This window comes from Monodelphis domestica, chromosome 7 (assembly GCF_027887165.1).
Source record: "Monodelphis domestica isolate mMonDom1 chromosome 7, mMonDom1.pri, whole genome shotgun sequence".
In the NCBI taxonomy this organism is placed as follows: domain Eukaryota; kingdom Metazoa; phylum Chordata; class Mammalia; order Didelphimorphia; family Didelphidae; genus Monodelphis; species Monodelphis domestica.
In genome coordinates this window covers 3,973,615-3,988,317 of record NC_077233.1, presented here as the reverse complement: position 1 = coordinate 3,988,317, position 14,703 = coordinate 3,973,615, and the positions used below count along the sequence as shown (strand labels likewise).

General features: G+C 43.1%; 1 protein-coding gene across 6 annotated transcripts in view; it reads left to right on the top strand.

Moving 5' to 3' along the window:
• Positions 1 to 14,703, top strand: part of HECW1 (HECT, C2 and WW domain containing E3 ubiquitin protein ligase 1) — a 322,507-nt gene that overhangs the window by 65,055 nt on the left and 242,749 nt on the right. The gene's annotated exons all lie outside the window — the stretch shown is intronic.

Here is a 14,703-nt window from a genome sequence, read left to right as displayed (position 1 = left end):
TTAATTCATTCATTCATTCATTCTACAGATATTTAATGAACATTTCCTAGTATTCAATTGAGCATCAGCAGTAAAGAAATAATTATCTCCAGCCACATTCCAAACTTTCTCATATTATCCAGGGGAGAGATGAAGAAATGGGGGCTTGGGGACTAGACAACCAGGGGGGTTCTTCTCTGGCTAAATAACTGAGCGAAAACCTTGTTGACTAACTAGATCCTGGCAATCAAATCCTGGACTTTGACCTTGGGCCTGTCATGTCCCTCAGTTTTACCAACATCATGGATTCTGATGTAGAAGGATGTGAATCAAATTTGGAGCTGACACAAACCTTGCAGAGACAATTGCAGTGATGGATGCCAGAGTCAAGGTTTAGAGTGATTCTGTAGGCCAGCAGGAAGGGCCTAGACCCAGAGACAAAATTAAAAGGGAAAAATAAAAGTCCTACATTTTCAGGGAAGGGAAATCAATTATGCAGAACTAGGAAGATGTGGCCTTGACGTCATTTCCTATTTAATGAAAATGAGCTTTAGAGAGATAGCCTTCAAGGTAGGAAAATGGCTCAAGAAATGAATGCCAGGGAAGCTAGGTGCCTGTAGGGCCAATGCCTCTCTTTCATATCTCCCTTCTCAACCATAGTTCATTGCTCTATTTGCTCCTCAGAGGGATGCTGGGAAAGCCATACTTGTTCCAGCTTTCTTAAATGCAGTCCTTTAGCATCTCTTCTTTGTCTATAAATTTCTAAGGGCAAGACCCATTCTCTCACACAATGGCTTTCATTGATTTGAGGAGCTGTCCAGGTGCTGATTGTAACTCTGCTTGTTATAATGGATTCAGTCAGCAAGCGCTCTTACCTAGTGAAGGCAGCAGAGTCCAAACCCAGTGGTTTCAATCCCTCTTGTACAGAACTCTGAGTCTTTCAGTCAGGGTTCAAATTTTTCTAAACAACTCCCCCCCATTATAATTTAAATGACCAATGAAAGTTCCAAGATTTCAGAATTGGAAGAGACCCTAGAGATCATCTATTCTAACCCTAAGCTAAATAGAAATCCCCCTTAACAAATCCCTATAAAGTGGACATGACTCCAACCATCTTCCTTCACCAATGTCTCTTAGTCTCCTCCAGCCCAGGGAGGTTATGCTCACTATTAGAGTCTTATTTTAGGAAACAACAACTCGAAGGCCAGAATTAAGCCCTAATGACCACCTTGTCTATCTCTTTCTTTGTCCTTGAAAAGATCTGCTGGGAGCACCCTATTATTTCCCCTCACCTCAGAGTAAGCATGTTCACTCCTTTGCTCAGTAACCTCCTTCATGTGCATATAAGTTTCTGCCCAGGTTTATCCCAATGAAAGAAGAAGGATCACAAATTGAGGGATAAAGAGCCATTGATCTTACTAATAAGTTACATACATTTGCAAGGCACTTTATAGCTTCCAAAGTACTTTTAATATTCATTGCCCCTTGTGATCCTGCCTCAAGACATGATCAGGACCAGCATTGAGGACACTCTATCAGAGAAAAGCAAATGGAGACTCTGAAAGGTTCAGAATGTTTTCTACCAGCTCCTGTGTTGGTTCGGGGACAAGAACTCAGGTTGTTCTTACTCTAGGCTTCTTGCCAGTAACTGCAGCTAAGACCTCAAACAGCCTTCTGAGGCTTCTGATTTCAAGCAGGATTTTAGTCCTCCTTAAAAGTTCAGAGATTTCAAGCTAGAAGGAATATTAGAAGTCATCTGACCCAACCCCTTCATTTCACAGAGGAGGACACTGGGCCTGGCACAAAAAAGAAATTTACCCAAAGGAGTTCACAGGAGCCAGAATTTGAATTCTGGCCCACTGACTCCAAATCCAGAGCCCCTTCCAATGTACCTATTGTCTCTTTTTTCAACCCATAGGTCCTATTTTGTGTCTCCAGTTGTAGATATGGGATACAAAGACAAAGGTGAAGCAGTCCCTGCCTTCAAAGAGATTATGTTCTATTGGAGAAGACAACAAATATATATTAATATGTGTGTGTTCATGTATAAGTGCTAGTATTTATGTCATGCTTAAGGTTTTCAAAGCCTTTTACAAATATTATCATTTATGAGTCCCCAGTACTGTTGCTTCTATGGTTATGGGTTAATATCAATGAATCATCTAATATTAGGCATTAATATCATCTAATCTCCCATGATTGTGGGTTAATATCAGCTAGTCAATAAGACTTAATTAGGTTTTGGAATGAAGTATTCAATAATGTGGTATAATTGGTGTCAAACAACCCTCACAAGAAATTCTGAATCTAAAGTGGGTTCAATCTGAGAGGAAAGATTTGGCAGAAGAGCATCTCATAGCTTCTGGAAATCTTTTTATTGGAGCCCTCAGGATGCCTGGCATAGCTTTTCAGCTGGGTTCTTTGCAGAGTATCCTTTGGACTTGTCTTTTCTCATTATGTCCAGTCTATCCTGGGCTCCCATTTTAGACATGGCTACCAGCTGTGCTACTCTTGAATGGGGCTGAGATGCCATTGGAAAGCCCCAATCTTCAGATATGCTGAGGTTCAGAAGTCCCTCTCCTGCTCAAAGTAGAGAGAGAAGTCTAAGGCTACATCTTCAACCTTAGCATTCTTCCCTCCACCCCAAGTGATTCCTTCTCAGGTTCTTGGCTCTCATTACCCCAAAGCTGCTAGAAATTCCAATTTTGGATTCCAGACTAGATTCCCAGATTTATACAAGCCGCAGAGGGGTTCACCAAGTACCTTGACCGGTCTGAGTGGACATCCTGCACAGCATTGCTTTAGTTCATTTCAATAACCTCTAAATTAATTAATCTAAAACCTTGGAATGATATAGAGAGGTCCAGGCCTTTTTCATGCTTCCTGTGCACTGACATGTATACTTACTTGCTTTAGATACTGGGGCACAGCATCTTGTCACTTACTCTAAGTGAGGTGGGTTAGTTAATTGTCTGGATTGATCACCCCCAAAGAATAAATTCAAGGTAATAGGTGGGGAGGGACACCAGGGGAGCATGTCCCATGGACATAGTCATCCTTGAGCTGAGTCTTGAAGGAATCTTGAAGTGGCACAAGTGCAGAGGGGAGCCGTTCAAGATACAGAGGAACAAGGAGGACAAAGACACGGAGGTGGGTGACAATCTCATGTGTGAGGAACAGCAAGAAGGAGGGTGTGGTTGAACTATAGCATGTGGAAAGGGGATTCATATGTAGTGAGACTGGGGAGGTAGGTTCAGGCCAGGTGGTGGAAGGCTTTAAAAGCCACACAGAGGAATTGATATTTGCCTTACTTGATATTTGTCTCTTAAAGACACGGAGAGCCGCTGGAGTTCAGTTCTGAAACAGAGGAGTGGTACAGTCTATTCTGATTGTAGGGAGCTAGCTGTGTGGAAGATGGATCAGAGAGGAGAGAGACCTGAAAGAGGGAGGTGAATTAGGACGTGATTACAATAGTCTAAGCATGTGTGTGGTGAAAACTCTCCCTACCATAGCCCTCCCTGACCTGTCATTTAGTTTCCATCTGAACACTCCAGAGATTATGACTTCATTCCCTCTAAGGAAGCCAGTTCTCCTATGGGACAATTCTCTCTCTTAGGAAGTCTTTCTTTAAAAGGAGTTCAAGCTTGTTTCTCCTCATCTTTTCTATGTATTGGCCCTACTTGTCCCCTCTAGGACCATTCAGAACAAATCTAATGCCTTTTCTACATTCAAACCCTTTATGTGTTTATAGAATCTCCCATGGGCCCCTTTCACTTATCTCTCCCTTAAATATGGCCACCAGAATATTGCTTCTATATAGACACTGACCAGGGCAAAGTGAAGTGGGATCAACTTCCATTTTGAACATTACGCTTCTCGTATGGCAGGCTAAGATTGCTTTAGCTTCTTCAGCTACCATATTGTGCTAGTTTCTTCTAGTGAGAGTGGAGTACACTAAACCTCCAGGCCTTTCCTTTTCCTAGTAAAAGCCATTGAGCCAGATCTTACCTTTCCTGTTCTTATACATTTTCTTTACATCAAGAGTAGGACTTTACATAAGGTGACCCAATAGGACAGTTGACAGAGACTATTTTTGGAAACAGACCAGTGTCAATAGGAGTAAGTCACTTAGGCTCTCTGGGCCTCAATTGCCTCACTGTAAAATGAAGGGATTGAACTAGCTGGCCTCTGAGGCTCCCTTCCAGGTCAAGGTCTAGGATCCAATGACTCCATCTTCATATATTTGTCAATATAGTTTGAGATCCTCACATGTTGGCCATCCTTCAGGTCTTCTGTAGATTCTATCAGCTGCCATGCTTCTCCCTGATTGCTTTCAGGTTTTCCTACTGGTTTCCCTAGATACTTTCACTTCATTTATTTTTAATTTCAAAGAATTAAAATATAATTTAGTCTGCCCTAGTCAAATATGCAAAACACCCCATAAGCTCCAGCTAAATGTAAAATCCCCAGATGACTGCCAAAGAGGAAGAAAAAAGCATTTCTGCTTGCTTAAAATTCAAGAATTCTGTTAAATGGGTTGCTGAATGCAGTTGAATGCCTGTGTATGAATTCCCTCCTGGGAAGTGGAAAGGGGGTGGGGTGGGAGGTTCCCACGCCATTCGGCTGATGGATCCTTTAGTTGCTCATTTGGGTATATATTGACTTCATATTGCAAATGGAATGTTCTTAGAATGGGAATCCAGATGGCACAGTTCTCCCTGGGAAACAGCAGGGCAGGCATCATTGAAAGGGTTCTTGGGTGAGAGTCAGAAGACCTGAGCTGGAAGCCCAATGCTGCCATTTGATGCCTCTGGGATATCAGGCAAAGTCCTTTCCCTCACAGCCTCAGTTTCCTTGTCTGTAGAAAGAGAGGGTTTGGACTGGATGGCCTCTAAGATCCCTTCCAGCTCTACACCTATGATCCCTAGGACCCCTCTGCTTTTCCACACCATGCAGAAGTGAACATCCCACAATGCTTCTTTGGCCACCTACTTTCTTAATTTTCTGGATCTTAGTATCTGCTCCTATAATACCCTTCTCTTATAATTTCATTCTTGAAATATCATTTGAAAGCCTGAAGAATTTGTTTAAATGTATGCTATTTGCATCTTAATTTTTAAATGAATTAAATGAAATAGCATATTGAAATGCTAGGCAACATGTTTGATATAGCACATAGATGCTAAATGTTGTGATGGTTCTGCCAAAGTGGATAGAAGGAAGAATTCAAATCCCTCTTCAAATCCTAGTTGGGTGGCCTTTGGCAAGTCTTTTAGCCTCAGTGGCCCTCAGTTCCTCCTCTGTAAAAAGAAGATTGGACTAAATGTCCTCTGAGGTTGCTCTCTGCTCTAGGTTTGGATCCTACAGTATTTATGGGTAAGTGGGGTGAGGGAATTTGTCATGAGCAAGTCCAGTGAAAGTTCAGGGAAAAGACTGATTGGCACCTGATTTGGGAGAGCTGGGAGAGTGGTGGGGAGGAGAAAAAAGAGGGCCTCGCACTGGTAGCAAGAAGCCAGTACAGTTGGCAGGCTAAATCTTGGTCCTATCTCCTATTTCATGGTGAAGTCCATCTATGAAATGTCGGCAACCAAGCAGTCAATCTAATGGGCTGTAAAAAGAGTCAAATCCCAGCTCTGTTGCTTCCTGCCCCCGTGATCCTGGCTAAGCTTAAGGGCTCAGTTTCCTTATCTGTAAGGTAAGAGTGTTAGCTTAGCAGACCTTGAAGACCCCTTCTAGCTGGAGACCTATGGTTGTAGCAATGACAAAGACGACAACAACATTTAGGTAGCACACTTTACTTACGTTCACCTCATTGAGTCTTCACAATAGTTTGAGGAGGTAAGTGTTATTGTTATCTCCATTTTATAGTTGGGCTGACTGAAGCAGGCAGAGGCTAAATGACTTGTCCAGGCTCACACAACCAGTTTGAGGCTGGATTTGAATTCATGTCTTCCTGACTCCAGATCTGGTGTTCTGTGTATCTTCTGCAGCACTTCCTAAGTATTGGTATTATCCACATTACACTTTAAAGCTTCCAAAACATTTTGCATTCATTACCTCATTTCATTATCACAAGAACCCCATGAATAAGGTATTGCAGGTACTATTGTGCCCATTTTGTAGATGAAGAAACTGAGGCTCAGATTACAATGACACCAGTGGTCAATATCATTCAGAAGGAAACAACAGGTGTGCAAAAATATGGCATGGGTAGAGTTGAGTGGGACAGGTGTAAGCTATGGCTCTGGGTGAGTCACTTAAAGTGGGGACATCACCTCTCTAATGAGCTTAAAAAGTGATTGTGAGAATCGACTAAAACAGCAATGAGAATGATAACTCATTATGAGGAATCTGAGGCATGATGGCATCCCCATGGTTAATGGCTATTAAGGCTCAGAGGCAGGATTTGAATCCAGAACTCTTTGGTATGCAGTCTAGTCCACTATCCACTAGCCTCTCAGGGCACTTATTGCTGATGGGCACCACCAGAACTGTCCAGAAGGTGTACAGCAGTCACCTCAAGCTTGCTCACTGACTCTAGTGCCTGGGTTGAGGGGTGGTAGGACTTTTTGGGCCTCTCTTCAATGTCCTCAAACATGGAACAAGGATAATGCTTCTATAGATCATAATGAAGATAGTCATCAGCTGACCGAAGGCAGGTGTATATGGGAGAAGGGGAGCATGTAATTTGTTGGACTAAACAGAGGGAACTTCGTACACCTGAAATATGAAATATTTTTACTTATTTTCTTTGTGTGGAGCCAATGGCAGGGGCCATGACTTCGCCTTGCCTTTTTTCTGAGTGCTGGCTGTAGTTCTTGACACCCAGTAGTTGCCTAATACCTGCTTGCCAACTGGCCTTCTGTGCAGCCCATCCCTGGCTAAGAGTCCCCTTGACAACAATTCTGAAAAGCTGTTTCTTGGCTTCCTTCTGACCTTCTCCTGCTCTTTGTCCCTGAGTAGACTAGAAGTTTCCTGGGGGTGGCAAGCTTTTCTTTTCTTTTCTTTTCTTTTCTTTTTGTCTTTGAATTCTCAGCACTTATAATAGTACCTGGTACAATGTTTTGTTGTTGAGTCATTTCAGTCATATCTGACTCTTTGTGATTCCATTTGGGGTTTTCTTGGCAAAGATACTGGACTGCTTTGCCATTTCCTTCTCCAGCTCATTTTACAAACAAGGAACCTGAAGCAGACAGGGTTAAGTGACTTGGCTAGGATCGTGTAGCTAGTAGGTCAGATTTGAACTCACAAAGATGAGTCTTCCTGACTCCAGGTCCAGAACTATACTGTAACTCCCTCTCCGTCATCCTCATGCAAACTCCTTGAAGGTAGACACTATTTCACTTTTGTCATTGTGTAGAATACAGTGTAGGTCACTTAAAAAATGGGTATTAAGTTAAACCAATTAAAGGAATGATTAAGTGGGTCTAATGAGTTTCTTCGAGTACCCCTCCTGGGATGGAGGCCCCTGACCTCCCATCTCTCTTTCCTCCTGGTCCCCACTCTGGTCTTACCTCAGCTCCCCTCTCTTCCCTGGACTCCCAGATTCTCTCCCCCAGGAGCACCCCAATATTCTAATCAGATAGGAGTGTGCCTCCCCCCCCATGGGCTTGAAGCCTTTTTAAAAAACCAGAATTTTACAGGTGAAAATTGATCACTCAGACCATATTTTAAACTTAACAAGTCAATACCACATGGCCTTCAGGAGACAAGATGTGCTTAATTTAGAACTCTTATTGATTTTGGGTCCAGAGGGGCAGCCCAGGCTTATGGCACATTAAAGGAGTCTGGAGTAATGGCTCCTGTTCTGGGCAGGAACACACAGGCTCTCCTTCCTCAGCTGCTTCCAGGGGCCTTTTCTTTTAACATCTATTTATTTAATTAATTAATTTAGACTATTTTTCCATGATTCAAGGATCTTTTCTAAGAGGCCTTTTCACCCTTTTCCTCCCAACTCAAAAGAGAAGTCATGAATAATGCAGTCAGGCTGGTGAGGAAGCCAGGGGGCTTGGGTTAGCCAATAAGGGGGGGGGTAGTGATATCTTATAGTATATTCATGTGGAAATTCCCAAACTGCTAGGTTTGAAAGCCTTAGACAAGGGATCCAGAACCTTTTAGGATACTGTGGATCCCTTGGGTGGGTAGTCTGCTGAAACCTATGGACCCCTCCTCAGAAGAAAATTTCTAAATACATAAAATACTTAAGATTTCAAAAGAAACCAATTGCATTTCAGGCAGTTATGAATATATTTTTAAAAAGTTTTGCTATCTTAGCAGATTGCCTGAGGGCAATGAGTGACTTGCTCAGAATCACACAGCAGATATTTGAGAGGCAGAACTCAAGCCCAGGTCTTGCTAACTGAGACCAGGAAGACTACTGAATGGATGAGCAAACAAATGAATGAATGAATGAATGAATGAATGAATGAATGAATGAATGAATGAACGAAAAAGCATTTATTCAATATCTACTATGTGCCAGACTCTGTGCTGAGCACTGAGGATCCAAATCCAAAAGAGAGTCCCTGCCCTTGAGGAGATTACATCCAACAGAGGAAGAGAACAATTAGGGGAAGGGATAGTTATAGTCTTGAGAAGTCATAGAGACACCAAGTAGAGCAAGAGAATTAATGTACCTCTTTGGGAGCAATGGTAGCATGGATTAATCTGTCTAAATCAAGAGGTAGAAAAGTGTGGAGATGAGTGAGGGAGAAGGGGAAGGCTGGGATGGATGGGTGGGAGGTCTGATCTTGTACAGGGGTAGCTAGGCATAGATAATGGGCTCTCTAGCTGACTTTTTGCCACTCACTTAGCAATCATAATTGCTCAGCACCAAGGCCAGAGTTCCAACTAACCTGATTAATCTAGAGACCAGGGGCATGGTTTTGGGGGTGGAGAGCACTTGGGACCATAGGTCAAAGGGAAGGAATGACCAGGAGATGAATTTTTAGACTTTTTCTAAGAAGTTTTATACTCTACATGCCTGAACTTCACCCTTTTTTATTCTGTTAAATTGTTTTTTTTTTTATTGTAAACTTTAAAATGTTAAATTTGTAGGTCAGGAATGTGTGTTTGTAATCCTCTGTCCCCCTCTCCTCATACCTGGCTCCATCTCAACAATGGGCCCTACACCTGGCACTCTGTGGTTCCAGTTAGTAAGCCTTAGCTTAATATTGCCCAGACCTCCACACCTCTTCTCTGCCATCTCCACATCATGTTGTCCTGGTGTATGCTCCCCTCTTCTTTTCAGGTCCCCTTTATTTGGTATTTTTTGAGGCTCCCCTTTACTTGTATGATGAAGAGGAGTGGAATTCCCAAAATGGAATCAAAGCTACTCAAGGGCAAGGACTGCCTTATGTGATAAAGACATGAAGAAAGAGATGTTTTGTAGGACTTGTGGACCAAGACGCAAGAACCAGGATTCTAATGGAATGTTCCCAGGAGGGGCAGTTGGGAGCTTTTGCTGGACATACTGAGAAGAGAAACTTGGCTTTTGGACTTGGTCTCTGACTGGAAGTCACATTCTCTCTCCCTGGAGGTTTGAAGCTGGCTGAAAGACCTTTGTGAAGCTGATTTGTTTTTTTTTTGGGGGGGTTTCTCTAGTTCTGAGCAGTTGAAGTTGACACTGAGGAAGAGATTTTCTTGGTGAAGAAGAAAGAAGATTCAAACAGTTGTCCTCCATCTCTCTAACGGTCTCAGAGTCACAGTTTGTGACTGGAATACTTCCTCAAACCTTCCAAATATTATCCTTGTAGTTTAGGGAAATCCTCATCCCTCTTACCTCAGTTTCCCATCCTGTTATCCCAATAAACCCCTTGACTGAGAAAGCAACTGGAGTATCTTTATAGTTTATTCAGGAGGGAGGGAAGAAGCAAAGGCTTCAAGAAGATTTGGAAGGTGAGGGAGGCAAAAGGGAGAGGTTGGTTAAGGGAGGGAGTGAGGGAGGAAAGAGGTTAGGAAATAGATTGCTCCATCAGCCATTAGTAGGGATCAGTAGGCAAACCCCAGAGTATCCTCCAGTATCTATCTAGAGGAGCTCCCCTGTGTACCAGCATCCCTGTGTTGTGGCATCCCTCAGCATTTCTCTGATCTACCTCCATTACAAATAAGCAGCCTCAGGTTCTTTGTAGCAGCCTCTCTAGTCACAGCCAGCCAGAGAACAACAGTCATTGCTGAAGAAACAGTTCCCCTCAGTTTACCTTTCTCCATTTCAATCAGTGATAGTTTCTCTCAGTTTACATCTTCTATTACACTTACTTGGCTATAGCTTCATCCCCAGCGTTTAGCACAATGCCTAGCATGTTATTGCTTAATAAATGACTCCTCCATTCATCCATCTATCCATCCATCCAACCATCTATCCATCTACCTGTCTAAATAGATTCCCTATAAAGGTAGGAAGTCTTTACTTTGCATTTGTATCCTCTACACTTACAACTCTACACTTGCTTGGTACATGGTAAGTGCTTAATAAATGGGCCTTCATTTTTTCATTCAGCTCATGTCAATACCTTTATTAACAAACAATTATGCACCTCTAAGGTATATAATGAAGTCAAGTCACTGGGAATTTTTTGGGCACCTACTCTGTCTGACATTGTTAAGCCTTGGTATACAAGCACAAATAAATGTCAAAAGAAAACTATTCCCTGCCCTCCGTTCACGTTCTAACAGGGTCTTACATTCTATGAGTGGTAGGCATTTATATGGTCGTTGTATCCAGAGAAGGGACTTGAATATGGGAAGTCACAGGGCTGCAGAGTGGAACAGTAGAGCAGGAGATGGTTATATTCTTTCCAGAAGCACAAGTTGTTGTTTTAATTTGATTTGATTGAGGGGCAAATAGATTCCTTGGGATCAGGCTGAAGATGGATGGGATGAAGTGACCTGGTCCTGGGTAGCCTGGAGCTGAGAAGGCTGGCTTTTCTATAAGTATACCCTAGCCAACTATGTTCTCTCCATGTGTCCCCCCTCTTTCCAGGGATGATGCGTGTAAATTGGGATAGCATGCTCCAGATTCATGGAAGGAACATTTTGTTGCTATTTTTCTTATTCTGCTATTTCATTAAATGTCTTTGCTTTGGAATAATTATGTCCTTTGGCTGACGAGTAAAGGTAAACATCAGTGGGGAGGCTCATGAGCTTCAGTTATGAACAGATGGGGACCCACCAGTTACCTTGAAATCTGAGTTCGCCTTATCTGGGGAACCAAGCTGCAAGTTCAGGGTTGTCCCCAGGTGCTACATTTTTAGAAGTAACTAAAACAGGAATAAACCATAGGGGTCATCTAGTCTTGACCTCTTTGGTGAGCTTGGGCTCACTGCTTCACCATTCTGCTCAGTCAGAGAGTGCTGGGGATCCTATTTTAGGGGATCCCTCCTGTAGTTCCTTTCCAGTGTAATTACTTCTGAAATTCTGCTGGCCCAGATTGCTGCAGGCTGGAAAACACAAGCTTCATTTTTTCTTGGACTCTTTCTGGCTCTTAATGCATCCTGGGGTGTAGCTTGTAGAATTTTGCGCAAGGACAAAGGAATCAATGAGTTTGCTAGCTCCAAATGGCTTAGAGATGATAATTGACCCCATAGGAATTGATGAGTTCAGGAAGAGAAAGTGTAGAAAGAGAAAAGTAGAGAGTCCAGGAGAGAACCCTGGAGAATATCTCTGAAAAACATTATCTTCCAGCAGAAGAAACAGAAGAGCCAACAGTCTGGTAGGAGAAGCCAGAGAGGGCAGTGTTGTCAAAGCCAAGAGAGAAACTCCAAGGGCAAGGGTTGTCAGAGGTATTGGATGCTAATTGATGATCAAGACCAGGTCATTAGATCTGGCTACTAAGAGGGGCTTGGTTAACTCGAGGAGAAGAATTACAGTTGGGATGTTGGAAGGTTGGAAGTCAGATTAAAAGGACAGGAGAGGGCATTGAGGAAGCACAGATATAGAGAACTCTGAATGCCTGGCATTTGTTTGTAGAGGAAGAAAAACATAGAATAAAAGCTCCAGAGGGTGGCAGGGTCAAGTGAAAAAAAACTAAGGAGGTAGTAGACCAGGACATGTTTGTAGGTAGCAGGAAAAGAGCCAGTGAGCAGGTGGAGAGTGAAGGTTAGTGAGAATGAGGATGAGTGCCATGGCAAGCTTCTGAAGGAAATCAAGGAGACAAGTTGGTCTTGGAGAGAAGTCAGACCTCATTAGAACATGAAGTCTGATGGGAAAGAGTAGGAGGTGATGTTGAGGGCACTAGAGACAGAGAATAAGGAAAGGTCATCATATGTGGTAGTTTGGGAAGAAGGACCTTAGCAGCTGAGGACATCTGGAAAGGCTTATTCAACAAAAGATAGTACTGGCACTGTACTGTAAAAGAAGGACTACCATGAGGAAGTACAGAGGGAGGGCATTCTAGGCATGGAGAATGGCCATTACAGAGATATGAAGGAATGCTTGGAATACTCTCCCTCTTCTCTCACTACTGACCTCCCTCATTTCCTTTAAATCCCAACTAAAATCTCCCCTTCTATCGGAAGCCTTCCCTAACCCTCTCAATCCCAGCACCTTCCCATTAGTAATTATCTCCTATTCAGTCTGTAAGTAGCTTGCTTTGTGTATATTTGCATATTGCCTCCTCCATTGGATTGTAAACTCCTTGAGAGCAAGGATTGTCGTTGGCCTTTTGTTATATCCACCAGGCTTGGCCCAGTGCCTGGCACTGGGAAGGAGTTTAATAATTGTCTGTTGATTAATTGATTGAAAAGAGAGATGACCAGTTTACCTAGATCACAATGTGGGAAAAGGTCATCTCAAGTGAAGGTAGAAGAATAGGTTTGGGCTGGCCTGGGAAGGGCTTTATAAACCAAAGAGAAAGGAGCAAGTAGGTGTGGATTGAGAGCCAAACCTAAAGAAGGAGGTCCTTGATTCAAACCTGACCTAAAATGCTTCCTACCTGTGTGACCTTGGGCAAGTCACTGGATTGCCTAGTCCTTACTGATTTTTTTGCCTTGGAATTAATACTCAGCATTGATTCTAAGATGGAAGGTAAGGTTTTATTTAAAGGAGGGGAAAGCCAAAGAGAGTTCATATTTAGGAAGTCATTGGAATTAACTGAATTGGGGGGGGTCACATGATGGTCTGGAGTGGGGAGACACTCAGGTGAGGAGAGCTGAGAATGAGAAGGCTGTTGGTAAAGCCCTGGGGAAAGATGATAAGGGCCTGTACCTAGGCAGTACCTGTGTGAATGGGTCACATGGGAGAGATGTCAAGAAGGTGGAGCTGGGAGAAGAGCCCTTGTATCAAACTGGTCAGTTGTCTGAGACCACACCCAGACATTTACAGAGAAACTCTCATCTCACAGGCTGGCCTGCAGTGATGAGTCTTGAGTCAGTTCTTCCAACCTGAGTCCAAGGAAAGAGATTTTAAAATATCAAATTCTCCTCTTATCCCAGCTGCCATTTTGCTCCCTCATTGATTTCACCCGTGGCTCCGCCTTCTGTTCTCTGCACAAATGTTGGACAGTTCTTTTTCCACTTCCACAGAAAATTTGGAATTAGGGTTAGGGTTAGCAATGTGAGGGCAGTTCTCATGGATCTCTTAATCCTCTACTTCAGGTTCAAGATTGTTCACACTTTCAAATTGTTTTTCAAATTGCATGATTTCTTGACTCTTCACCATTCTAGCATCCCTCCCCTGAAGATGCTCAATGCTGCGCTTTTAATGTGATGCCCTGGTTCAAAAGGGGCCTGACAGATATAGATTATGGCACAACTGGAGCTCTCCAGGATGTGGCCCTTGGTCTTCTATTCCTGTAGTCAAAGATTGTGTTTTGGTTTTTTGTTCATTTTGTTTTTAGAAGCCACATCACCCTATTCATTAGTTTTCAGTTTGTGGTTTACTGGAACCATCAGTTTCATATTTTTCATATGAAGTATTGGCTAAGTCAAGTCTATCTCATCTTTTTTATTCTGATCATTTGAAAGCATCTGATTTCATTGGGGTAGGTACACTATCCATTAACACAGACATATCCCTCCATGCTGTAGTAGAAAGTTATCATAAATGGTAAGATACTTCCTCTCTCTCTCTCTCCCTCCCCCCTCTCTCTCTGTGTCTCTCTCTCTGTCTCTGTCTCTCTCTCTGTGTCTCTCTCTCTGTCTCTCTCTGTCTCTCTCTGTCTCTCTCTGTCTCTCTCTGTCTCTCTCTCTCTCTCTCTCTCTCTCTCTCCCTCTTCCTCTCTCTCTCTCTGTCTCTCTCTGTCTCTCCCTCTCTCTCTCTCTGTCTCTCTCTCTGTCTCTCCCTCCCTCTCTCTCTCTCTGTGTCTCTCTCTGTGTCTCTGTCTCTCTCTGTGTCTCTCTCTCTGTCTCTCCCTCCCTCCCCCCCTCTCTCTCTGTGTCTCTCTCTGTCTCTCCCTCCCTCCCTCCCCCCCTCTCTCTGTCTCTCTCTCTCTCACACACACATAAACACACACACACACACACACACACACACACACACACACACACACACACACACACTCTTTTCCATTTCCCTAAACCTAAGTCCATTGCCAAACCCATGCTGGAACCCCTTCCTGCTTAGTAGAAATATCCAGCATTCATCTTTCACTGAAATGGCTTTGCAGAGCCCAGAGTCACCTCCACTGTACAATGTAGCCAATAAAGGCATTCCATCCTCTACATGGGTTTTTAAAAATCTATCTAAATGTTGGGATTTATTTGTGTCCAGGTAAAAACTCATCTTGTT